This window comes from Nipponia nippon, unplaced genomic scaffold (genome assembly GCF_047370975.1).
Source record: "Nipponia nippon isolate SJK-2023a ecotype South Korea unplaced genomic scaffold, ASM4737097v1 scaffold_12, whole genome shotgun sequence".
NCBI classification, from domain to species: domain Eukaryota; kingdom Metazoa; phylum Chordata; class Aves; order Pelecaniformes; family Threskiornithidae; genus Nipponia; species Nipponia nippon.
Genome location: NW_028262313.1, coordinates 22,648,877 through 22,676,341, shown reverse-complemented (window position 1 = coordinate 22,676,341; position 27,465 = coordinate 22,648,877). Strand labels below are relative to the sequence as shown.

The window sequence follows — 27,465 nt, the reverse complement described above, 5'->3', positions numbered from 1 at the left end:
AATTGTTCTGAAAGTAGGCAAACCAGTTGCTTGGTGATAGAAGAGAAAAATTAATAAGAGAAAAGAATAATTAATAACGCAGTTTTGAAATAAGAAGTTTCAGTTTTGTCAGAGTAAGCTGTCTTAATTTATTTTAAATGCCACCTCTAGGGAGAAGCAAAGAGCTCATTACTGCTCTGTTGCACGTGGGCTTTTATGCCCCAGGAGATGTGTGACTATTTCTGGTAAGGGCTAGGCTATAAAGTCAGCTGAAAGAAAGGGCCTGCAGCCCCCGAGTTCTTGCAAGGGCAGAGCTGTTATATGGAACCTGAGTGCAGCCGAAGGGCTGAAGAACCAGCACGCTGCCCTTACTGAAGAGCTTGTTCGGATGCAGACAACTGGTGTCGGAGCATCCAATTAAGAGAAGATCTCACAAGCAATTGCTTGCTGGTTTTTGCGATACAGTTAACTAATTAAGCTAGAGGGTCTTAAAGTAAATCCAAAAGAAGAGTAAGTAAAACAAGTTAGCCGCACTCTTTTCTTAATTGATTACAGCAGTGTGTTCTTCTTTTTCAATTAATTTATTACATATCCTGCATTGCATTTTATAGGTATAGATTATATAAATATACGGAAAGTTAACTATCTGTATGTCATTGCATTTTACTAGATGGTTCATTTCTCCAGCCATTGCTTCATATTTGAAGCTATACTGACGTTAACAGGCCGATTCATTCTTAAGCATAAGACGCATAAATGAGAAAAACAATTTAATTTGAAAAAGTATGAAGTCACAACTTGTTAGATCAGTAATCTACATTTTCCACAGTACAGCACAAAGCTACTTCTAGGACTATGTTGCCAAAAAAAAAAAAAAAAAGAGACAGACAAAATATTAATTGAACAGATGTTTTCCACTCAACTATTTATCTTAAGTCTCTCAGATCAAGCCTCTTGAGATACTGAGAGCTACACATCACATGTGATTACTACTTAAAGCAGAGTTTTTTTAAAGTGTGAAAAGAATTCAGCTGCAAAAAATGTTATGCTTTGAAGGAAATATTTATTTAGCACTACATTCACTTTGAATAAAAAAGTCAATTGCTTACCAAGGCTAAGACAGACATTAGAGATCATTCTGTTTAGCCCTGAAATGACTGTGGCTTATCGAGTGCCCCTGGCTTTTGGGTCTTACTGCAGGAAAGTATACAATCAACGCATATGCAGGGAGTATGAGAGCAGCCAAACTATCTTATCTCAGCTTTAAGTTACAGCTATATTTACTAGAAACCTGCACACAAGCCTGGCTTGGGAGATTTTTGCTGTACATTAAACCCTCAGACGACACCACTTTGGAGCAGAAAAAACCCCATGCAAACAAGGACAGATCATTCAAACTAGTTTGCAGAATGAGATGGATGTGGCAGGACAAGGGCACAGTCAATTACAGTGAGTTTGTCCGCAGCTGAGAAAAGTTTACCTCAAACAGAAGCAATGAGCTGTGTTTTAAGAAACATGAGAATTTGCCGTTTAACCATACGCAAAGCGAAAACCAGTGCCGTGCCCCTTTCCCTCCTGTGCAGGCCTGAACCAAACTGTTTAGAGGGCTTTTTAAAATTCTTGTTTCCTTTGGCTGATGAGCCTGTTTCAACACTTGCCATAAAACGTATATATTTCAGAGAAGCTGTTTCCATAACTTCAGATCAAAATGCAAAGTGAGCCAAGAGGGATTTTACAGGCTTCGATACAGGCAGGGTTTTCCGTGTGCAGCAAACCGTCCGTCACACCGCAGCGCTGTCAAGGGAAGAAGAGGGGGTTGCGAAACCATCCACAGCTCCGGCACATCCTAAGCTGGGTGAGAGAGGTGGGGCACCCCAGTTCCACTGCCCTGCCCTTAACTGGTTGTTAAAAATTGTACTTAACAAGTGCTCCGTTTTTAGGGATGGGAGGTAAAAGGAATGAGAGTGGGAAGGATTCACTAAAAAGCTGAGGGTGCGTTTCAAACCTTCTTCCTATTTGCAAGAAAAAATATATCGTACATGAATAAGCGCTGCTCTTATTTCAGATTTTACAAAGAGAGATGAGAAACTTGTTTACGTGCCAGCTTGCTCTCAACGGGCAACATATAATTGTCAGCTGGTAAATCTTATTTTAAAGCTGCTTCTTTCCACTTGCAAGCAAGAAGCAGAACGATGAGATTCCCAGGTTATGTGGGGTTTGGGAGCTTCGCGGGACAGGGCTGTTCTCACCCATGGTGCCTGCTCAGTCACTCCGGGGTGAGCTAGAGCAGAATTTGGCCCAGCGCCTCAGAGCTGACAGCAGAGGAATATCTCATTTGCAAGAATCCTGGAAGACCTTCTGCTCTGTGCTCCACAGACCTTCCTCTAGTTAAATCCAAGGGAAGAAAAAAAAAAATCTAACCTAGAAACCACTGTCTAGCCTTCTTAAGGAAATGTTAAAAGAGAGGGGGGAAAGAACTGCGTGTGACTGGACAACCTCCAGGCTGTACATACATAGCTTGACTGTAATCCGAGCATAATGGCTGTCTTTTTCCAAGCGAAACTAGTGCCAATGCTTACAAATTTCTGTTTGCAGTTTTATGGGGCAAGAGCTGTGGTCGATATTCTCACATAAAATGTAATACTATCATCATGTGCCAAAACACTAACTGAAAAGATTCATTATTTTGTAATTTAATACCTTATAAATTATATGGAGATCATATGTTGACTGACACTCACATCTGGTAGGATAGTTCTTGACTAATCTTTTTTTTCTAGGTCAAGTATACCAAGTAAATGCCCTACGGTTTGTGTATAAATAACCAATTATGCATTCAGGGAGAGGAAAAGTAATTTTTCAGATGTTGGTAAAGCCAAGCTGGAAGGAACGATGGTGGTAAAAGAAAAGTGGATTCACAGTTTTTCTGGCTGAGGCGCAGCTGAGTCTTCCTTCTCCCCATCTGACAAAGGGCTGTTGTCAGCAAAATGGCACACACCAGAACCATGAGTTTAAAAGCAAAAATCAAATTAATTAGAAGGCAATGCCTTTATCTAGCTGAAGCTGAGAGACAGGGCCCAGCAATCCTCTCAAATGCTAAACGTACAGCATTAATCAAGGGTTTCGTTGCTCCCAGCCAGCTCACTTTTCCTATTCCCTGGTCTTCCATATGCGTTCATCCACCACACGCTTTGCAACTCCTTGCCCTGCTGGACAGCTGGAGGTCTGAAAGGCAACACGAAAACCTCTTTGCCCAAACTCACCTTTGTATATGCGCACCTATGCCAAATGCCGCACCAGTCCGCGTTTTCACGTAGATATCATGCCAGGAGGAAGCAGGGCCTTGCATTACGGTCACCACGAAAGCCCCTCCTCTTACAGCAGGCTTTTCTTCGTAACACAACAGGCTCTACATCAGATGAAAGGTGCCAAGTGTTCGTGGGACAGCATAAATCTTCACCAGCTTTGCAGAATCAGTGCAAACTACTCAGGCTTAAGTCTATGAAATGCAAGGACAAGGAGGCAGCACAAGTCGCATATATAAGTCACGTACTGGCTCCTTGGGTAAGTAAGAAGGATGAGGAGTTCCTGTGCTGCACGTGCAAGTACACGGCTGCTCATCAGAAAGCAAGGCTCTGTTCCTCCTAGCCTTGCCCACTCCAGACCTGCTGGGCGGATTCAGCCTCTAGGTCCCTCTAAAAACACCCCCATGACGTTTTTAGGAAGTTCTCCCTGTGGTGCTGCAGGGGTGATGGAAGGAGGCTGCTCTCAAACCTGCAAAAGCCTGCTGTATGACCCAGAGAGGACTTCCCTCTGACAAACAGCTGGGGAAGGAAAAGGGACCCATCACACTGATAAGATTATATGGCACCTCTGATGATGATCTCGAAGACTGGTGTCCCTAAAGAGCTCCCCAGTAACGCTCCATGTCAAGATCCCTTCCAACCCAAACCATTCTATGATTCCCAGAGGGTAAAACGAGCAGGGAATTACCATCTTGGAAACGCTGCCTCAGAACAGGGACAGTGACAGACAACAACGGTCCCTGTGAAAGTGTGTCTATGCAGCGCTCTATTTGGAGAAAGCGAAAATAGGGGGTGTGAGGGAACCGAGGGGAGCAGCCGAGGCTGTTCCCACAGCACACCACAGAGGTGCCCAAATTATCATCGACCCAGGCTGCAAAGCCCAAGCAAAAGAGGCAGAGGCATGTGGGCTGGAAGCAGCACCGCCGGGCTCCTGCACGGCCCCAGCTCCGCTCAGTGGCTGGTGACCTTCCTGCAGAAACCATCGGGAGAGCCACCCCGTGCTTCTCCACTGGTGTGCGGCACCAAAAGCCAGGCTGGGTCTCGCTGCACCAGCCAAGCAAACATAACCATAAGCACGGGGTAACCCCAAGCACGGGATAACCCCAAAGCTGTGCTGCATCTGAAAGGACGGACTGCAAATGGTTCTTTGGGTAGGATTTAAGAACAGAAACAAAACGGTCCTCATTTCAGTAAGCAGATTATGTTGCTCAGCATTAATTTAAGAAGGAGGTAGAGTTATTCTTCAAAAGATTAGAATTCCAAGCCCTGTTTTCCCCACTAATGCCAGAAACGCTGTAATTTTAACCGCTGAATGATGACCTCAAGCTTACCCCGAGGAGCCCTGTCTGGGTACGAGCTGTGCATTCGCTCTGACGCGCTCCTAAGGACCATAACTCAAATCACTCCTGAGATGCTGTGCTACAGAGATGTCTTGTTTAGAAAATTAAGTTTGTGGGAGATTCAAGATGATGCGCTCAAAGAGCCTAGAAAGTGAGGGAGATCTACTCAAAACACCTTTTTTACTTCCCACAGCACTGGTCAAAGATCCTTTTTTCTAGGTACCAATTCCAGCTGCTGAAATCTTCTCCATTTTGTGTTTGTTCTGCCAGCATCTGAGTATATTAATACAGGCTCATTCTGCCCTTGCTGTGCGTTTTGCTGTAGACATGAAACGTAGGGAGTCTGCACCAGCAGAAGCGTGAGAGATTGCCAGGCAGAGCCGTAGACGGAGCCGACGTGGACGCGTGTGAAGGGCTGTGCCTGCCGGGGTTCCTCGTGGGGAAACGGGCTGGTCGAGTTGTGGAGCTCACTGGGGTTGGGGAAAGGGAGGGCAGAAAAGGGGCAGTCAAGCTTGTCATTTAACGCAATGATTTTAACCTCTATAAAATAGGCACATTTCACAGCAAAGCACAGTGCTATTCCTGGTTTTTCTCTGGAAACTGTCACTTTAACACCGCTGGCTGCTCTCAGTTTTAATATTTAAATTTAACTTCCATGCAAAACCAACAGGACACTCTTACACCTAAAACACTGGGACAAGCACAGAGTTGGGTGGTTTCTTTTTAGGATCACTGTGCGTATATTTTCCCAGAATACTTAACTGTCTAGTGCCTAAGAAAACCCTGTGCTAGCTTTTCTCTGCCTGGGGGATTTTGACCCATGTAAATACTGTATAGAACTTAACAACGCGCATGTTTTGCACTGTTTGCCCTTTTACGTATCTGCATGCGTGTATAATGAAAAAGGAAAATTTTTTCCTGGAAAAACAGCATGTGTGAGTGTGCTCATTTACTCTGACTTCTATAAATATACATATTAACTGGAATAATATTTAAACTTAAGTTTTTCTGTAGACTTCTTAAGAAACTGAGTACATCCAGTACACAGGGAGAATTTCCTGGAAACCATAAGCATGGGAAACTGGTCGTTCCTTTTTGTTGTTTTATACAAATCCCCCCACTGCTTGTGAGGCAGTGCATCATTAGCTCCAACTGTCTCCGCAGTCACGGAATACTTTCTTGGCACTGATTCACTAGATCACTTCTGAGACTCAGCATCCTAAGACCACAACAGACGGATGAGACCAGAGCAGTTGAACCTATTTTAATAGATTTGTTTCCCCGAGCTCTCATCTCTCTCCTGCACAGGATGATTTTGTATCAGGAACAGTGTGGCCAGCAGGACCAGGGAGGCGATGGTGCCCCTGTACTCGGCACTGGTGAGGCCGCACCTCGAGTACTGTGTTCAGTGTTGGGCCCCTCACTCCAAGGAGGACATGGAGGTGCTGGAGCGTGTCCAGAGGAGGGCAACGAAGCTGGTGAAGGGTCTGGAGCACAAGTCTTATGAGGAGCTGCTGAGGGAGCTGGGGTTGTTCAGTCTGGAGAAGATGAGGCTGATGGGAGACCTTATTGCTCTCTACAGCTACCTGAAAGGAGGCTGTAGCAAGGTGGGGGTCAGTCTCTTCTCCCCAGTAACAAGCGATAGGACGAGAGGAAACGGCCTCAAGCTGCGCCAGGGCAGGTTTAGGTTGGATATTAGGGAAAACTTCTTCACTGAAAGGGCTGTCAGGCACTGGCCCAGGCTGCCCAGGGCAGGGGCTGAGTCCCCATCCCTGGAGGGATTTAAAAGATGGGTAGATGTGGTGGTTGAGGACATGGTTTAGTGGTGGACTTGGCAGTGACAGGTTAACAGTTGCACTTGATGATCTTAAGGGTCTTTTCCAACCTTAACAAATCTGTGATTCTAGGAAAGTCAGAGCCCGGGCTGCCAGAACACCTTCCATCCCTGCTTGTGCCTCCCACTGCCACCCTCCCTTCAGCATGCACGTCTGCAGTCCCTCTTTCATCCTCACATTTCCTACTTCTCCTGCCTTGCTGGAAGAAGTTTTACTGTTACAGCAGACTCAACCCAAAAAGAAAGCGAGGGTAGATATCTTCTTTAAGAAAAAGGAAAATGTCTTTCTAGACTCGGCTTTTTGGCTGTTACACATTAATTTCAAACTCAACCGTGGCACAACGTTTGTGTTCTCACACTAACAGAACAAAATTAATCTTGAAGTCTTTTTTGACCAGTGGAAGGACTGTGCTGTTCCCAAAGCGGGCATCAACCTGTGTTATCTCTGAAGTGAGATGACAGAAAAGCCATCTCGGCAAAAGTGAGCATTGAGATCCTATACAAGGAGTCTGAGAACCACATGGCACATTTGAACAACACTGATTTAGCAGCTGACAGGCAGTGGAGGTGTTATTTCATATGCTAAAATCAATATTAGCTGCAATAGGGAGTTGGGGAAAGTGCTTTAAACAGAGACGTCCCATGGCACAGTATCAGCACACAGATATCACGGGGAGGATTGCTTTCTACTGCACAGATGCAGAGTCTTCAGCTGGGAAATACTTTTACAAATTTTACATAGGTGACACAAGTTACAGTAAGTTATCCTGTGTTCCAATAGTGACATCCTGTCCTTATTAACAATACAAATTCTAGCCTGCTCTGTCACTGTCCATTACAGCCTTCTGCCAACCTGCGCAGTACGCACTCACAACCTGGACTAAAAACCCCAATAAAGCCTTGTGTAAGCATAGGGCACGAGTCAGCGAGGTCAGGTGCTGACCGTGCTGCGTTGGGCAAGGCAGTAAAGACGTTTTAGCAAGAGAATATTTTCTGGTGTAAATGGCACAGTCAGCACCACTCATACAGAGCTTGAGGTTACAACTGAGTTAAGATTCACTCACACAACTGTAGAGCTATCAGAAGGGAAGCAAGATTTCGCGCACGTGAGCAATATCAAGTATGCAAAATGACTTCTTAAAACCAGTATAAAGCCAGGCATGTAACCACCTGACTGCAACCATACCCGGGAAGTGATTTGAGGAGACCTTGATTTATTTTCGGATTTGTGCAGGAAAAAGGTTCAGGTTTATCAAAGGACAAATATCAGTCTCAAGTCCAACAATCGCATCCTGCTAAATGTTCTCGCAGTAATATGTGGAGAAGGCATGTTCTGTTTCTGGTCCTTGGTTATGCTGTTTTCACTGCTGGCAGTGGTCACTTGGCACACGTACAGTTAAGAGGCCACAGAGCAAGTGGCCAAGGGTTCCTATTAAAATTCCTCCACTAACCTGGAGATTTTGCATTGCCAATTATGTAATTTGAAATCCATCTTCTCTCAGCATTGCTCATGAGAATAATTTTTCTTTTCCCAACCCCACTCCCACTTGCATGTGTGAAAGAACACATACCTGTGCGATAGAGCCATCGCAACCCAAGAGAAAGAGGAATATTGGTAAGACCCCTTCGTCATGATGTTGGTACAGCCGCAAATATGGCTCCCCTTTGGCAGTTCAGATTCCTGCCTTGTTCCCATATATTATCTCATCGACACAAACTAGCATAGCAGCTAGGGACCACAGGTAGAAAGGAGGATGGGGGAGGTACATGTAAGACACTGTCATGCAAGCAGTCACTCATATTCCCAAATATTTATTACACAACTCCCCCTTTAAACACACCTCATGTTGGTTAATTGGTACTCTCTGAAACCAGGGCTCAGAGTTCTATTGTCCCTCTTTTTTTTTTTTTTGAGGGATGGGGGACAATGAAACTGATTTCGGAGGCTGCCGCCTGCTTTTCTCCCCATACCCCTCTCTGGCTCTTCCACTGCCCTTGAGCTGTGCAGCAACTGCTTGGGAGGTCACATTGTCTACCAGATCACTGCAATGATCTGGTTTAAATATAACTCATTTCCACCACCTCCCCCCAAAATGGGGGTTTATTTTTAACCTGGATCATTTAAACAGGTTCCTGTTAACAGCTCTATCCCATCAATGGTTGTGCCGGCACAACCGAGGGGAGGGCGTCCGTGGGGGTAGGACAACGGGAACTTTTAAAGCCAGCTTTGAAGCTCAGGTTGGTGCACCACAGAGCCCTGCTCCCAGAATAAAGGGCAGGTGTAGAGTAGAGGTGGATTTTCATTTCCATGTGAAGTCTTAAATACAACAGCTGAACATTTAAACTCCCTAGGTGATAAGACAGCACCTCACCAAAGCCATCTCATCCCTTAGAGGTCAGCACATAGGCAGCATACCTGTAGTTCAGATCAGAATTATCAAGAGAGTCAAACACTGTTTCACAGCTCAAAACAGAAATGAACCTATTGCACACATCATTTACGACGCATAGCCTTGCTGGCTGCATACATCCCCAGCAAACAATCACCTTCCTTACTTTGAGAGCCTGACTCATACTCCGTTTTTATTTAGTTATCTTAACCTGTTTGGGTTTGCACTCCAGCTCTCACAGCATCAGAGTACCTTCTGCTGCTATAGCAACACGCCCTTGGGAAAGAAGTAAACAATACTGTTAAAAGCATCCTTTGCGGTTATCAGCAAGCTTGCAGCTGAGGAGGGACAGTTATCACTTTATTCCTGTTAGACAAAGCAGGACAGTTTGAGTGTGCGGATCAGTCACAAGGCCAGAGAGGAAAAGGGCCAGGATAACCACTGTCAAGCAGTGAGAACAATTGCCCGAGTTCTTGAGGAGTCCTTGCGTGTGACAGACTGCCACGGCCCTGAGCCAGACTTTGACTAACGTAAAAATTGCAGGACTGGACATTTTGACTGTTTACGCATTTTAAAAATCACATGTGGATTTGTCCGACACCAAAACCTCAGACTTTGTGTGATCTAACACTTTCCTGAAGGGCCCAAGGACATGCTACAGTAAGAAACTCGCAATGAATAAAGTTCTTTAAAAGTGAAATAAACAGAAATACTCATGCGGTTACCAAACTATGAACTCATAACAGACTCTTCAGTACATATGTCACTGAAAGTTAAACCAATATAAGCCTGCTATAAGCAGAAGTAAGTGTCACACTGTAGTAGGCTACTAAATAAGTTTTTAATTGTACTTTCTGCTAAGGCCATCCATCTTTTTGCACATTGATGAGGCCTACAGAACACGCTGTTGTATTAGAGAGACTTGTTACTCATTTTAAGGAGCATGCTGGAGCATAATTCAACACTGACAGCAACAGTTCATGTCCTCGGTGCCTGAACAGCTGCCAGACAGCAATGCCTAGCGCACACTAACGCAGAAGGAAAAGCTCACCCCTTTAAGAAACAACCTTAAACCCCCTCCAGACAGTCAGGCTCGTTGCCTTCCAGCTTGGCTACACACACAGGCTGACCCCGGCGTAACTGCACACCCGGGTGTAAGATACGGGAGGGCTTGAAGTGATGCATGCCCCCACGCTGCTCAGCTGCTGCTCTCTCGCAAGGCACCAGACCCCCGACCTGCTTCAGAGCACATGGTAAGCCAAAACCCCCAGAAACGCCACCAGGTTTTCTCATCTCTATGGGTGATGGTCTGAAAGCACCTCCTTGCTGCATCCCAGCCGGTATCTGACTGCACACAATGCTTTAAAGAGCCACAAGGGCAGACGGGTAAGAAGTGAGCACAGCAAGGAGTCCAAGATAATCCCACACGTATATACATATCGAGGAACTAATTTAGTGATTTCTATAAGGAGTAGTTGTACTACAGAGGAGGGTAAGGATTTGGGAGGAGCAGGGCTGAGGGAGAGGTGAAAGGGAAAGACGCTGTGTGCTGGAATTAGAACATGATTTCCCCACATAACGTATGAACTTGAATCTTCCACAGGATTTACATCCACTTGCCAAGCTGGCTAAATGTCAGCCAGCTCACACCTGAAATCCCTGTCCCTGCCTCAGTACAGCACTGTGCTCCGGGTTTAATAAATCCCGGCTCTCGGCAGGGGTTGCTGGCCGAGGAACAATGCTGAGCTAACACGGCCCCACTCTTTCCGTTCGGGGCTTGGCTTGCACCTGGCCAGCCCCGAGCAGAGACAGCCCACGCCAACTGCAGAAGCATCCAACTTCAATACGTCAGGTGCTTTTTCAAACAATTTTGCAGTGCAATGGTTTTTTTGATTACAAACAGGACTTTTTTTTAACCAGAACAAGCTGGAAACTAGCTTTGCAAACAAGTTTTATCATCTTAGACTGGAGGTTTTATCATCTTCAACATCTTAGGCTGGAGAAGGGAAGAAAATCACAATGCATCACCAAAGCAATTCCTCCTTGCCCGTGAGTCACCGGTTTGACTCAGCCTGGTGGGACACGAGCCATCTGACAACAATAGAAATTTGGCAGTTCACATCTGAGAGTTAAACAAGCTCATGCGCCCTAAAAATAAAGCCTGCTAAGCTGCTGAGTCGTATTTTCCTACCAAATTTCCTGCTGAGTGGTTCCAACCATCATTTGACCACATACTGCCTCATTGATAGACCTTCTTGGTTTACTGTAGACAGAAAGATTTAATTGGTAAGTAAAGCAGCAAGGAATTCCTGTTGGTGGTGTGGTTTTTTTTTTTTTTTTGAGGGGGGAGTAGGAGGGAAGAACAAATGAGACAAAGAATTATGAGCAATGTGCACATTTTCCTGGCATAGGAGTTGCTTCAGAGTAAGCAATGCTATGAAACACACCTCCTTCCTCTGCATGTGTCTCTCCTTTCCTTCCCTTCATAAAGTATGGTTTAAATAAAGAAACATCTGCAGAAGCTCTGCAGCAGATGAACCCTAATCAAGCAAAGATAAATATAAGTATCTGGGGCGTGTACAGAGGTGTAGGATACCAAGGGTCTTCGTGAGAAATGGGTGCCAAGTCACTTGAGCTGCAGATTAGAATTGGCAGGGATTTCAGGGAGCCGAAGGCCCGGCCCCAGCGCTGGGAAAACGTGCTGCGGTACGGCCACAGCGACGGGGAGTAGTTATAGGAAAGTACGTGCTGAAGTATCACGGTACAAAAAGGACGTCTCAGTAAAAAAAAGGAAATGCTACAAGAGAATCTATATAGCAGATGTATGGAACAAGTTCCTGATTACGCAAAGAAATTTGTGGTGTGTGGAGTTAACAGCTAGAGCTGGAATTACCCTTCGGTTCCAGAATGACTTGCCTTACGCGTGGGAGCTCTCAGAAGTAGGCCTCGCCTATTTCTCTATCTTTCTGGCTGTATTTCGGGAGAATCCAAGGCAAGAGTCCCCATCCTGATGAGAGATTTGTTTGGGAAATAAGAGCTCTTAAGGGTCCCAACCTCAGACAAAGGTGCTCTCTGGGTGCTTCACAGAAAAGGACATGGTCTCTGCTCCTAATGGATGTCCTTAATGCTTTCCACTATAGAAGAAGCAGTCTCTATGCAAACGGTACAATCGCCTTGATTCACGTAGTGTTTTAGCTGTACTGTCTCACCATTAAAAATGATCTTTATCTGGTAACGGTGATCAACACCACAGTCGTGTCTGTGCTTCAAACAGGAAATCTAAGCAAACACCACGCGGGGCCCTGCGAGCAAACAGCGACTTTTTCAGCCGCCGTTGCTGGTCGTGTTTTCACACCTCTCTCCTGGCCTGCTCTTTCCCTTGCTCCTCTGCTGAATATTTCACCAGGGGGAGATAGGTAACACAGGAGATTTAAAGCAGTTCCTCATAAAACCCGCTCAGTTTCACAGCCCAAGCTCCAGCAGTAAAATTTCATCTGGTGAGGCTAAGCAGGCCCTTGCAGCTGGAGCAGGGTGAGACCAATGGCTAGAACAGGGTATATTTTTACTGGCTTTGTCTCACTTGACTGCTACAGAAAGAAACCTAAAGAGCTCTAGGCAAGGAGCAGAGATCAAATTTACTTCCTTTTCTCGCAGAGTTTAAAGTGAAAAAGCATACTCCACAGTGCTCTCTCATGAAACTACATCAAGCATATTTTTACTATTTTTTTTTTTTTCTTTCTTTCTTTTTGCAATGGCCTATACATGACTGCTCTGGATAAAGACCAGAGACAGGACCTGGTATCTGTCTGTACCATTGACATTGCACTGGATGGGCTGAGCCACAAAGTTCCAGAGATATGTTAAAGGACACGTTCACGGGAAGAATTCAACCAGCTAATTTTTAATGTGCTCGGCCCCGCGTGCGGAGCCAGGGGCTCTGCGAGAGGCCTATAGGCACCTTACAGAGCTGATGAAAGCTGCTTTATAGCACTCTCTAAGGCAGAACTGCAAGGTGCTTATCAAATCGAGTCAGATTGTGGAGCTCAAGGTCACATCTTACTTTGCACAGCACAGTCCGACTGCAACCTCACACCATGGAAAAAGTCCTCCCGCCTCAGTTATTTCACAGGACTAAGGAAAAGAATTCTTCCAAAACCTCCGTCTCCGCAGTCATTTTTGTAATGAAGCTCAGCGTGACAGCATTTCACACAATTTCAGACCTCAGGAAGCAACTGGCTAAAAAGAAGTGATCGCAGAGATTGCCAGGTTGCCACTTAGTTTCTCAGGAAAAAAGCTGGTGGTAGGTAGCAGGTTTCTGATTCATGCTCTTCTGTTCACACTGGGAACATGAGAAGCCGGTGAGGAAGGAAGCTGCAGCCCCATATGGAAAACAATGTTTTAACTAAGGAAACACGGGATAAATTGAAATACAAAGGGATGCAGATAATTCAGAAGTTGAAAGACTGTGTGCTAGCTAGCAAGCTCCAGTGGTATTTTGGAGCCCATCCTAAAAAAAGCTGTTTATTCTTAGCACCATAGCGACGAAAAATAGGTTCGTGTTAGCTTCTCTTGCACTGCAGCCAGGCTCGCAGCCTTGTGTCTCCAGCAGGAAATCAGGGAAGGAATTTTGATTACAAGCGATCACCGCTGAAGATGTGTATTCAGATAAAAAGACTTTTCATCCAGTTCCTTTTGTTTCTTGATTCATAGTCAAACTCTAATCTTATGCATATGGCCTGGCAAGTTTGAATTTCCATAGCAACTCTTTTTAAGCCAGCTTCAGGATAGCAGAGAAAGCTGGCAAATGGGAAAGGTCATTAGTTAAATACCGTATTACTATTACTTCTACAGGAAATCTGATGCCAAACACACAAGAACAACTGGGCTTATTTTTAAGCTTGATCTATTTAAAAGTAAAAACTCCTCCAATGTGAAAATCCTTCATTTTAGGATCTGCAAATTCTTGGTCTGCTCTCGCTGTGTGGCCTGTATATCCATACATCACTTAAAACACTGTTTCCTAATGGAAAAGGCAAGCTTTCTGGTGAAGGTGTAGGGCAAGACACCAAAGAAGGCTTTATTTTCAGGGGTGTATGACTTTGGAGAATCATGCAGAAACATTTTCAGTTAGTTTTCTCTGCTGTAGTCCCTAATGTTGAAGCAGTTATCCTTTACAGTCACACTGATCAACAGAGGAGGAGGCAGGACAGATTGCCAACACAAAATAATCTCCCTTTAAACAGTCTTGATTTTCTCCATTAGCTGAAGGACTGACATTTATACTGTTTATTTAAAAATATCCAGAAAAGAATAAAACCTGCCCAGCGTGCTGCACACCTTCATTTGCTTCTGAACAAGCACACCCCCACCAGGGGCTTCAGCTGTGACCCAGGTAGGACGGATGCGGACCCCAGACACAACCTTCAGAGACCTCTGTGCAGACCTTCCCAAAGCCACCCCCCAAAACCAAGGTGGAACAAATTGGCCTTAGCGAGCTCTCTGCTGAGCTGGCCCAGAGCTATTACAGACTTGGAAGACGTGAGCCCTGGCTCAGGGATCACACCAAGATGCCTGTTTCCTGCATACTATATTTCTGCATCAGAACTGGAGCTGTTTGTATAGGGAGTTTTTCCCTAACCATGGAAATGAGACAGACGGTTTTGCCTTAAAAAAAAAAACAACAACCAACAACAAAAACCCCGGACACTGAATTGTCCAGTCAAACCAGCAAAACAAGGCATAATGTCCAGAGTCTGCAAACTCCTGCAGTTTGGACACCTGAAGCAGCAAACCACTGCCTGTGCCAGCACCAGGGCTTCGTGCACAAGTGCTTCCGTGGCCTCTACCTTCAGAGCTGAATGCTGACAACATTGCTCTTCCCCTCCAAAAACCCAACACGTAAGTCAGATCTAGCAGTGGGAAGGAGGCAGCTGGGCATTACTTGGCTGTGAATATCCAGGTGTGCTGGGTTTCACTTCGGGTGGCCAATCATCCTACCACAGCCATCAGTGTGCCTGGCCACGTGATGCTAAACCACTGCCGACACATTTGATTTCATGTTAGAGCTCTGAGACAACAGCTGTGCAATTATTTCAAAATATCAAGAGTTCAGTTTCTAGGCAATGCCAGTATTTCTCTTTGGTCTTTCACTCTCTGGCGCACATTAAGTGAGAACTGAGGCTAGGATACCTCGCTGGTACAGGGTGCAGGGCCATGTCTAAGCACAGTCCCGTGTGCCTTCCCCAGTTCTCTTTAAGTGTCCCTGGGATAGCTCACTAGACACCATGCCAAACAAAAATGCAAAGTATCCCATCTCAGAGTAAGACTCTAGAACATGAAACATCTTTTTCTTTCAGATTTCATGAACAATAAGAACATGGCAGACCCGAAAGGGAAGTTTGCATAGTCAGCAGCTGGGCGCTGGCTCCTTACCTCTGATCCAAAGGCACCGATGCTCAGCAAGAAGTGGGATGTAACCCCGGGGGTGATGCTGGCTGGTATCTGTGGGCAGGCGCTACTCCCTGCACGTTGCAGGACTGATGAGGTGGGTTTGGGTATGAGGGTCATCCCAACACTTCTCTGCCTGTCCTCTGGAAGGGGACCCTGAAAAGGAACATGCTCGTTAGCAGCCCGCATTTGTGCACTTGCCACGTTGCAGGCACAGAGATGCCACCCGCTCTCAGGTAGGTCCTGCTTAGAGTCTTACGCCACTTTTAAAGGTAAAACCAGTCCTAGTACTGGCTTCGCAGCCATCTACCTGCCCTTGGAAATCCACCTGGATATCGCCTGGCAACTGGTGCTCCCCAAATGCATCTCCTCAGCCTACCCCTTAGCTTGATTTTACCCAGTCAAATGTGTTACCCTGCATTAAAGAATCAGCGCTGAGATTGGGATCAGCTAATACGGGTGGGTTAGATGGCTTGAATGCTTCTACCTAAGTAAAAAGCAGAGGAGGTAGAGCTTGAAGTCCTCCCATGACTCCAGGGGACAGACAGATGAAAAGGGGACGTGCAGACAACTGGGAGAAAGACATGAAAGGGCAAGATGGGCTTGGGCAAATAAAAAGAGGTAAAGCAGAAGGAAACCTGTAAGAACCAGAGGGAAGGAGAGAGCTAGCTAGAGAGTGGGCATAATGGGCAGAAGAGGGAGGTGACATGGGACAGATAGGAAAGAAAAACCCAGAACATAAAGTATGAAATAGGAAGATAAGTTAAACCAGCATGAGTCACTTTTTTATAGCCCCGCCACCTAGCACGTGCTGAAACTCTCGCAGGCGCTACAAAGAAAAGGGTAGAGACTCCTAGGTCCAGCATCACTGATGTCATCAACTCCTACACCAAAGTTTCCCAGCTCAAAAAGGATCCACACCACCAGCTCATCCTGTTTTCTTCTACAGAAATGACTGTGTGCTAGTGTAAGAACTCAGGAAGAATAAACATCGCTGCTAGTACCAAGGCAGGCAGCAAGGCCCAGCTGCTCTCATGAGACCCCACACGCAATGATACTGGACTAAGAGGGCAGGCAATTGCCTCCCCACCACCACATGCGCGTACACAATAACTCCTAAATAATTACCAGGCACAAGACAGTGAGATCCCATAACAGCTTTCTGTTGAGCAGCACATCACTGACCTGTTACCACTACAAGGTTGCCTTACAACACCCCTCCCCATCAAACCGACTGGGGCCTCAGACTCTCTGTGGTGGGTGCTCCACAGAGCTTACAGATTGCTGTGGAAGGCAACTATTAATTTACTATTAATTAATTTACTATGTGAGTTGCTCAGAAATCACTCAGAGCCAACACACCTGCTTTGCTCAGCACCTGACACCAGTTTCTGCAGAATGCCTTTTTCCAGGGGCTTGCTTGAACCCATTTGCTGTGCAGCAGCCCAACCCCTATCCTAACTGCAAACCCATCTCCATCCTGGATCTGCTCGGAGAGCTCTGCTGACCAAAGGTGGGTGGGTGACCTGACACCCCCACTCCCACCCAAACCTCCTCGCAGCTGCCCGAGATCTCCGCAGCACCCGGGGGGCTGTTCGCCTGGAGCACCCAGCCCCTGGCAGTCCCTATCTCCAAGGCTTTCTTGCTGCTCAGCAAGGCTTCAGGAGGTGACAAGTCATAATTGCACTGGTCCTATTTGAAGACAGATCAGATTCCGATTTCACCACTCCCACCCCAGGTGTGTGCACTGCAGTCTTCAAATGAGGTGTGCACCAATCCCAGATTTGGAAAAACAGAGATTTTCAGGGATATGTCTTGTGCTTTACTGCAAATCACATAAGTTCCTGTCCTCAAAACTGTGTCCACTGTCATATTTAATTTGCAGATTATAGTTAGATGAAAAATTAATACCAAGCCTTAGAAATCAGGCAGAGGACTGTTTCCAAGACCCCTTTTATCAATGCCAGTAAGAAGTTTTTGGCGAGTTTCAATTAATATTTCTTTCCCACCAATGAGACCTGGAAGTTGGCCAAAGCTACGGGAGCCCTGCTTCTTTGTATAGCTACGTGGGAGCGCTGGTGCTTTGTTTGTCAGAATTCCCAGAAGGCACAAGCGACTTGTCTCCTCTCCGATCGTCCTGCTGCAGGAATGCCATGTCAATACACTCCGCAGGAAACGTCTGGGAATGACCTGCAGTTTTGCACTTACTGTCATCAGGACTAGGGCCTCTTCCATTAACCTCTTCAGGGTTGAAAGCGCTTTGCTAAGACTTGCTTCCAACACCTTTGGGGCTGCAGGACTTGGGCTACCTCTCCCAAAGGCCATGCAGAGCATGCACAAATTCCTGCTCTTTTTCCCCCCAAAGGATAGCTCTCAGAACTCTGCTGGCCTGTCATTTTTTTTTTTTAAGGTAGTCTTTGTAAAAGTCCGACCCTTGAAGGTGGTAAAGGATGCTTCTCAATTTTACACATCTAACTATTTGGGTTCTGTGTACAAGGAGAGCATTCTCCAACGACAAATGATTGCATCCACATGGTCAGGTCTTCTCTGGTGCTTAGAAAAGCAAGAATATGCTCTTTGCTTTTATTCTCTGCCTTTACACATGAGCAGCTGTCCAAGGCGCATCAGTCCCGTGCGACAGATGGGTTCCCTCTGCATCACTTTGAGCTTCCCTAACCCACAGAAGACATCCGAAAACTTCCCCCTTCATGAATGCACTCTTAATTAGACTAGGGTTTTGACATATTTTAAATCCAGTAACAGTTTATTTTCCCACACTTCTGCTAGAAAGCATTATTTATTCATATAGTTAGGTACATACATGCATTCAGTGAGAAAATGCTCACACTTTTAAGCCTTGAATTTCACATGCTTGCTGCCTTCTGCCTCTGTTATTTCAGTCCTCTTTATTTCTAGCTCCACATCTGGCTCATGCATTTATGTCTTCTTTACAGTAAGCAAGTGTTCTTTGCTTTCCTGAGGGCAGTGCAGCCGCTCCTTTGGAGTGCAATCCCGTACTGCTCAGTTTTGTGGCTTGCTCAAGTTAACTGAGAGACTCATGAAGCCATTAAAGATGGCAAGGGCCTGAGGAAATAGCAAGTTTCCCAAAATTTTCTTTTCCCCATTCCCCACTGGTTAGATACAGACTAATTCACAATTTCAGCCATCTGTGTTCCAGACAGCAACTCCTTTTTCTTTGCAAAAATGAAAAGAAGCCTGTTTTGAGCAGGTCTGTGTTGCTCAGATGTCACTCGGAGCTAAGCAGTGCAATGGGTCTGTTCTGCTCCACGTCAGGGTTTTATCCAGCCTCCAGTTAAACTCGAACCTCTGGTCGCCAGCGCATCTCCTACACGCCAGCGCATCTCCTACACGCCAGCGCATCTCCTACACGCCAGCGCATCTCCTACACGCCAGCGCATCTCCTACACGCCAGCGCATCTCCTACACGCCAGCGCATCTCCTACACGCCAGCGCATCTCCTACACGCCAGCGCATCTCCTACACGCCAGCGCATCTCCTACACGCCAGCGCATCTCCTACACGCCAGCGCATCTCCTACACGCCAGCGCATCTCCTACACGCCAGCGCATCTCCTACACGCCAGCGCATCTCCTACACGCCAGCGCATCTCCTACACGCCAGCGCATCTCCTACACGCCAGCGCATCTCCTACACGCCAGCGCATCTCCTACACGCCAGCGCATCTCCTACACGCCAGCGCATCTCCTACACGCCAGCGCATCTCCTACACGCCAGCGCATCTCCTACACGCCAGCGCATCTCCTACACGCCAGCGCATCTCCTACACGCCAGCGCATCTCCTACACGCCAGCGCATCTCCTACAGACTGCCCACACCACTGGTGGCTCCCAAAAGCTTGAAAGAGTGAATACAAGGTGCTCCCAAATTACTTAATTTGATTGTCTGGCTTGCTGGACCAAAACCATCGTCCCACATGAGGGAATAAGCACAGATAATTTTGATTGCTGCAAAAATAGAGAGAAGAGCCATTTCTGTTGTTTTTCCTGTATTAAGGTCTCACTGTATCACAGACAAAACAGTTACATACATCAAACATGAGAGGTCAAATCAGATGGCGCATCAAGGAGAGAGAGGTGCAGAAACTGTAAAGTATTTAGTGAAGAATAGAAATATAGTTGTAAGAAGCTACCTTTTACAGGAAAAATATCTGTTATAACAAAATGGTGTCTGTATTAGAGGGTGTTAATTTAAGTCTGGTCCTAAAATTGTGCCCTCCAATAGCAGTAATGGCAAAGGACAGGCAACGCAAAACAAACCGCACGGTACCTCAAGGTTAAAGTCTGCCTGCAAAGCTGCTGCATGAGAGCCCGGGAGCTGCTGATGGGAGCCCCAGCAGCACCAGAGGGCAGCATGCCGGCAGGCTCGCAGGAGCCCAGCAGATACAGCAGAAAGCGTTGCCTTCCATCAATTCACCTCCTGACAGAGAGAATTGAGGATAGCTTTGGAGGGAAAACGTTGTCGTCACTGACATGACCCCCATAAGCAGAGAAAAGATAAGGAAAAAAATTCCTGAAGTCCCTTCAGAAACTCATCTAAAAGCTTCTTATCCAAGCTAGGCTGAGACTCTCCAAATCCTTATGCCATAAATTCACAGTGAGAATTTCTCCCCCCTACAACTGCTTCTGAAGGTCCTCTTCCTCCGAGCTGCCTCCTCGATTCCACCACTGGCAGATTCCTTTGCTGAACCTTTTTCTACTCCAATGCCAGAAACGGCCTCTCCCATTGCACCCCCCCGAGCCACAGACCGGCCTCTCAGTAAAATCCCCAAACCTGTTATCGCCGCAAGGGAAGCACCATCTTGCACAAAAAGCCCTGCGATTCAGAGCAATAGGACACAGCACCAGGAGAAAATTAAGCAATATTAGGAATAAGGGCACAACTGAATTAAAGGGGAGGGATAAGGAATGAGTTGCATTTTCATAAAGGAAAGGAAGATGAGATATTTAGGCATGGGGGAATAAATACGTCTTTCATTTCTTACAAGCTACTGTAAAGAAAAAGATTAAAAGTTTGCATTCAGTTTTGTTTTGTGGTTTTTTTTTTTAATTAAATATTGTTAACTGGTGCTTAAAGCATGTACTGCCATCGTGTGTTCAGAAAATAAAACACAAGATAGGAGAAGGCACTGACCTCAGCAGCTCAGTGGGCAGGAGGGAGCACCTCTGCTTTGCAAGATCTTCAAGCCATCATTAACATCAGCTACTCCTAGGCATTAGTGTTCGGTTCCGATTTACTGCTCCAAGCAGCTCAGCTCATTTGCTCAAATAAGCTCTAAAATACCCCGGTAGAGATAAGGGTTCTTCCTGACAATGCTGCATATACTTCTTCATTGTACTTATTGCCATGCAACAAAACACTCCCCTCAAACAGGATGGCAAGAGTAGGAGGAAAAAAACCCAAACCATTAGTCCAAATCAAACTATTCACCCAGCTCCTCACACACACTTGCCCTCTCCTGCCTTCACCACCCTGGTTCAGACCTGGGACGAGGCTCAGGTGGGGAACAAACCCCAGCTGTGCCCATTTTCCAGCTTTCCTCCCACTGCCACCACCTTGCTGTAAGAAATTGCTCACAGATTATCAAACTGCTCTCAAAACCACAGTTCAGGGTCAGCCCTTGGCAACAACACCCCTTGGTATTGTGATGGCAGAGCCACAATTCTGCAGGCGGCGGTGTACAAATGTTGGGAAATAGAGGTACCAAGTACGCCTTTTGGTGACTCTCCTTATTAATCCTCTGATCCAGAGTGTCATTGCCCTCAAAGGAACTTGCTCATTATCAGACATTTCTCATACAATTATAAAAGTCTTATTGCAACAAGATGGACAACAGAGTGACTGTTACCCAAGAAGGCCGAACTACTGATGTCTTCATAATTGAATAGTTGATCGGGAATATTACTGAATTGTCAGCAAACAATCAGAAAGACCCTCAGCTTCCCATGAAAAGCTGATGTGAAACTGTCTGACCTTCGAAGCAGACAGAGATGAAGTGGTTAAAACTAAAAAAAAAAAGAACCACCTGTTAAAGTGTAAACCTAAGCCAAGTTATTTCTCCTTTGAGGTCTACAAGAACAAAGCTCTTTTTGCTCCCCACTTTCACACCACTTAGGAAGTTATTTCATTCCAAATTGAAAGCACTAGTGCTTTGCTTGGACCCACCATAATGTCAGCCTGCCAGGTGGCCGGGTTTCTTTTTCCTTTTCTAATGAAGCACAGGCACAGCCCTGAGCACCCACCCAGCTCACTTCCACCCTGTTGCTCTACTCATGCACATGTTCAAGTGCTTTCTCAATTTACTGGAAACATCACAGACAAGATCAGCTGGCATGGCTCTTTCCAGGGAAGCAGCAGCTCAATGTCCACAACCAAAAAAATCTTTTGTGGTAATGAAGCTGGATGTTCAAGATAGAAGTCTGGGAGTTAACTTGTGTCAATGCTGTTTGGAGAGAGGTCAATTATTTGTTAACATCAACTCATTGTTAAGGAATCTTTTGAGAAAGTGTCTCCATTCCTTAAACAACCCATCATAAAAAAGCTGAAGCATGTGAAAATCCTAACAAAGAGGTGAAAATCCTAACGAAGAGCTGGACATTGTTTGCTGCTTTCCACACACATTAGGGTGTGGAGTCATGAACTTCCAATAAGTTTGTGAGTAACATGGCAGCTACAGCAACATCAGCAATATCAGATGATAGATACAATTTCTATGCTATTTCTTGGGATTAAAAACAACGCAGTGGTGAGTTTGGAAAGGCAGAATAAGGACCACACTGAACCATAGTGGGCATCTGGCTGCCCTGAGGTTTTAACCCAAAAGGAGGTGGGCCAGAAGCACCCGAGGGGTTCACTCTACATCATGCAGCATAGGCAAAGATTTTCTATTTGTGAGGTTATCCAAATATGAGGTGTAGAGGGAGAACGGAATGAAGGACAGAGTCCTCTAGGAAACCTAAAAAAAGTCAGGGAGGAAGATGTATTCTAAAAAAAACCAAAATGACTAGAGACATAGCAGGGAAACCAGGAGACTATGGAGTTCTGGCCAAGAGAAGACAGAACTGTGGATTTGGGATTTCATTAACCCAGATAAGGAGAAATGCTAAGTACAACACCACAATTTCTGAGAAAGAAATCACATGTGCATTGGAGAAAGGCAACAGCATTCATGCCAGGCATACATGTAACCAGAAAAAGGGTATGGGGTGAAAGGCAGAGCCTGGAGTTGTCAGGCTGGACCATGCGACATGAGGAAGGAGCAAAAGTGCAAGATGAACCATTGAAGTCACGGAGGGCAAGAGGAGGAGTCTGCAAAGAGAAGATGAAGAAACACGAGCTGACATTGGAGAAGTTGGCTGAGTGAAGATGCCCGTCAGCAACCATGGGGTGGAGAAGAGGAGAAAGGGTGTGGGGTGTAGAGGTGTGTGAAGGTGGGGTGGGAAGCCGAAGGGAGGGAGGTGAAAATGGACACTGTCAGAGGCAGGAGCAGCGCCTGGAGGGCTGACATCCGAGGAGGCTGTGAGGGATCAAGACTTTGAGTAAAGATTCTGGAGACAGAAAAGGAAAAGGTAGGGGAGAGGTAAAGAAAATAAAGCAGGAAATGAATTAAATAAGAGCCAGGTTGACAGAAATAGTAGTGGAAACAAGCATGAGAGATTTAAAGATAAAGAAGGTGATCTGCTTGCATAAGAAAAAGGTCTCCAGAACTGAGGAGGCTGAGGAGATAAAAGTACTGGTGAGAAAGAAATCAGAACAGAGAGGGGATTTTACAAGGATCGAGAGAGGAAAGATAAGGAGGGAAAAAGGTCAGGTGAGAGGAGAAAAGCAGAAAAGCAGGACATCTTCACTGTCAAGAGTTGCACAGAGGGCAGAAGCGATGCACAGAGCTGTTACGCTTGTGCAGACAGAAATCAGAAGTGTTTCTGGGTTCAGATAACAGAAACGGGCACCCTGCCTCAGAAGCCAGCGCCGAGGCGCAGCGGTGGGTGCCAGCAGGGACAGGACCGCCAGCAGCCCTCACCACAGACACCCAGCTGCTTCCCCTCCGCCAAGATGGCACTGCCAAGATGGCTGCCAGGCCCTTCCGACACGTTCCGCCTCGACAGAGCTCCCCTCAGGGGAGCAGGGCCACTGCCAGCTCATGGCAGCGTGAAGCCGACATGCTCCACACTGGTGCTTATAGCACCTGCGGGGAAGCATGGCTGGCTGGGGACAGAGGGGACACGCTGCCCGCTTGCCCCCTCTGTACCTCAGGGAGGGCGAGCGATACGGCTCTGTGCTTTCCTGTTATCACTTCTTTTGGCCCATCCTACGCAGGAGAAAAATGCACGCCAAAAAGAAATAAAAGAAAAAATAATGGCAGTGGAAACAGCCCGAGGAGGATATCTGATGAAGAACGAGCACTTGCCACAGCACCCACCCTGTGAGGCAACGACCTGCAGGTTGCCTCACATGCCCGGCAAAGCCTCAAGGCCCTGGCATGGCCGCAACTCCCGGGGCCAAGAGGTGTCTGAGGGCAAACCCTCCCGGGATGGTGTCCTGCTCCTGGACGTGCACAGAGAGCAGATGGCGACTCATTGCTCGCTGCTGCAGGTGGCCCCACTGCCACCGTTCCCGCTGTCCCCACAGCTAACGGCACTGTCAGCCCTCCGTGGCCACCATTTCCTGCAGGGCGTCCCCAGGGACGGGGTCCAGGCAGCACGGAGGCCCTGCACTGCACCAGCGACAGGGGAGAGCTTGTTACTGGTGCCCATCTAGCTATATTTTTAATTAAAGGAAAAAAACCAGCAGCTGCACAGAGTAAGAAATAAGGGGGGAAATGAAGCAACAGGGAGATGAAGTGCTTGCCAAGGTGAATCTTTGCTCAAAACCTTCGGACACGTATTTACTGCTAAAATAAAGTTCAGTTGAATGGAAATGCCTGTCAGACCAAAAGTGGTTAAAGTGCTTTGTTTCAAAATTTCTTAAGGTTCTTTGAAACAAAGAAACACCTTTTTCTTATTTTATATTCTCTCAATAACAGTGAAATAATCTTCCGCTTTCCCTACACCTACACATCTACACAAATTTTTTCACTCCTGTTTTAATTTCAGCCAGAAAACATTTAAAGCTCATTTTAAATTACCTTAAGTGTTTTTTAGAAATGAACATTTTCTTGTATTGCTCTACATACATTGTATTTCCAACTCCAGATCCTTAGGCTTCTGCACAAACAATTCAAGACAGAGTCCAGACTTTAATAACACATTTTCAATGTTTTATACATATGATTTCCTTCATTTCATAGCATTTCAGTAGTAGATACCTTATAGCTTGGGGCAAATAACTGCTTACAGAAATTTTACTAACTGAAGTGGAACTGAAGCTTATTGTTACAAATAGTCACATAATTAGGTTAAAAGGGACATAAATCTTCACAAAGTCAAGTTCCTTCCTGCTCTGAAGGCACATTTTCAGCAAGGGAAAGTCCATTTAGCCAGAGCTTGAAGCTGAAAAATAAGCTTAAAATAGCAAGTAAGCCCAAGAAGCTAACAAGTCATAGTTACAAAATCATTTGCCCTGTAAATACAGTTGTCTGAAATTGAACTAAACTCCACAGCCATGTCTGCCAGAGAGCAAGAAATGGGTCACCAAAGCTGGCGGGGAAGAAGGGGGACTACACAGCCCTGCTACCGGCAGTTTCATAGCTGAAAGGAAGAAAAAGCAGTTCAGCAGCTGGAAAGGCCCTGGCTGAAGGAGAAGGGGACCCAGCTCCGGCTTTGACCTTTATGCCAGCTGTGCCAGGCTAGACCCAAAAAGGATTTTGGCGGCTCACCCAAGTGAAATTTAGGAGCTTAAATCCCAGGCTGACATCCTATAGTTTCTCATACTTCTGCTCCCTGAACTCTGTAGGCACGTCTGATCTCAAGCTTTTCGTGGCTCCGGACACCAGGCACGGGCCACAACTTGCATAATCTTAGGTGCTAATTTGTCATCTTGACTTCCCTTTAGTCACTGGAGAAAAATCAGCACTTAGAATAGCAAAGTTTGGGTTCCCCTAGAACGGGTATCTAAAACAATCACACCCTAACCATGCCCATTGCTTCTTGGTAACTAAAGGAGGAGACCAGCACGAGTAGTTGCCAGCATAGTGCTTGCTTGTGCCCAGCAAGGCCCTTACAGACTCTCTGGAGAGGCTGAACCCAACAGACACCCTCTGTTTATACCCTCCTGACGGCAAGAGCTATCAGATCTTCAACACAGGCAGCGTTGTCTTTGAAAACAAAATAAAAGTAAAAAATGGTCCCTGGGCTCAGTGCTCCTTAGGAGCTCAGCTCAGGCTGTTATCTGCACAGAACGCTGGCTGCTCCAGATCCTATTTTAAGAAGCTTTACTTTTCCCTGGGAACATATGGGGAGCACCAGCACCTTATCAACTTCTGCATCCACTCCAAAACCTAAAATTAGCCACTCTAACACCGACCTTGAAGCCTACAAGTCCTTTATTTGCTCCAACCTCTTTACTTGAGAGGAAGCAGCTCTTCAGCCATTCTCAGGAAGTTATGTACAACCTCAGACTGAGCAGGAGACCATTGGGGAGCACGAGGGTGGCTGCTCCCTAAAGACAGGGGACCTGGGAGCCAAGGGTGATCCCAGCACAGGCAGTGCCCTCACCCACCGTGTGCAACCGCCCCAGGGCGGGCAGCTCATCCCGTCGATGGTTCCAGCCAGGGCAAGCACAGACCCAGGTCCAGGGTCAATCCAGGTGTTCCAGAGAGGAGCAAAGGGAAGCAGAGCCAGAGGCAGGGCTGGAGACCAGGCTACAAGACTCCAAAATGTCCCCCGAAGAGCCAGGGTCAAAGCCCAGGCTGGAAACAAACTACAGTGTGCACCCAAGGGTCCACCCCAGAGACGAATTACCTGCACAGCTGAGGTCCATCCCAGAGGCAGGGCCAGAGATGGGCACACCTACACCAAGGAGAGGAAGGGGCTGAGGCCCCCACCCTGAGCTTAAATGGAGCCGTGGGCAGGTGCAGGGGAGCCCCAGGTGAGGCTGCTCAGGGCCATTAAGGGGTATTGAGCCTAGCAAAGATTTAGTAACTGGATGTAGCAGCTGCCAAACATCACTGCTATGAGACTGTTGTCTGTGGAGCCCTGTGGCCTGCCAGACTTTTCTACAATAAGGCACTGAGTCACTCACACCAGCTTCCTTTCAGCAGCCTCCTAAAAACCCTTCTTCCTCTTCCAGTAAACCAATACCCTGTCTGCATGGTAGAAACCTCATTTCTCTCTTCACCGCCACCGTAACTGCTGACCGCAGTGTGGGAATGTGCTCTCATGAATCCAGGACTGATCTTTTCCCCTCAGCAGATCTCTGCTGGCCTCCTCCGAGCACAAAGACAGAATGTCACAGAATCACAGAACGCTTTGGGATGGAAGGGACCTTTCCAGGCCATCCAGTCCATCCCCCCTGCAATGGGCAGGGACATCTTCAACCAGATCAGGTTGCTCAGAGCCCCATCCAGCCTGGCCTTGAATGTTTCCAAGGATGGGGCATCTCCCACCTCTTTCAGCAACCCCTTCCACTGTTTCACCACCCTCATTGTGAAAATTTTTTTTCTTGTGTTTAGTCTAAATCTCCCCTCCTTTAGTTTAAAACCATTACCCCTTGCCCTGTTGCAGCAGACCTTGCTAAAAAGACTGTCCCCATCTTTCTTGTAGGTCCCCTTTAAGTATTGAAAGGCTGCAAAAAGGTCTCCCCGCAGCCTTCTCCAGGCTGAACAACCCCAGCTCTCAGCCTTTCCTCACAGCAGAGGTGCTCCAGCCCTCTGATAATTTTTGTGGCCCTGGTGATGGTCTTCACCTCCTATCCCTCCTGCTCTGCATCACGCCTGCATGCTGTTGTAGACCCTGTGTGCCCTGCCTGCCACGTGGCTCCATGGGAGGGCCCTGCAGAAGCAGAGAGAGGCTGCATGAAGCATGAATTTCCACTGCAGAAGCCATCAGCTGTGGCTTTGGCAGGGGCAAGAGCCAAGAGCTAAGGCCCAAAGAGCTTCTGAAAGAGCTGTGAGGTTTGTGTCAGGCAGAGGTACGGGCAAAGCGGCTGTCTGTGGCTCACCTGGCTGCCCCGCTGCCTCTCGGCCACCTCGCTCT

At 46.7% G+C, this 27,465-nt stretch overlaps 1 long non-coding RNA gene across 1 annotated transcript; it reads right to left on the bottom strand.

Moving 5' to 3' along the window:
• Positions 1-66: 66 nt before the first annotated feature.
• Positions 67-27,465, bottom strand: LOC148056757 (uncharacterized). The gene is made up of 4 exons (XR_015702778.1): positions 27,431-27,465; positions 15,281-15,451; positions 3,243-3,388; positions 67-1,773 (listed from the first exon to the last, which is right to left on the bottom strand). It is a non-coding gene; the product is annotated as an uncharacterized LOC148056757 (long non-coding RNA).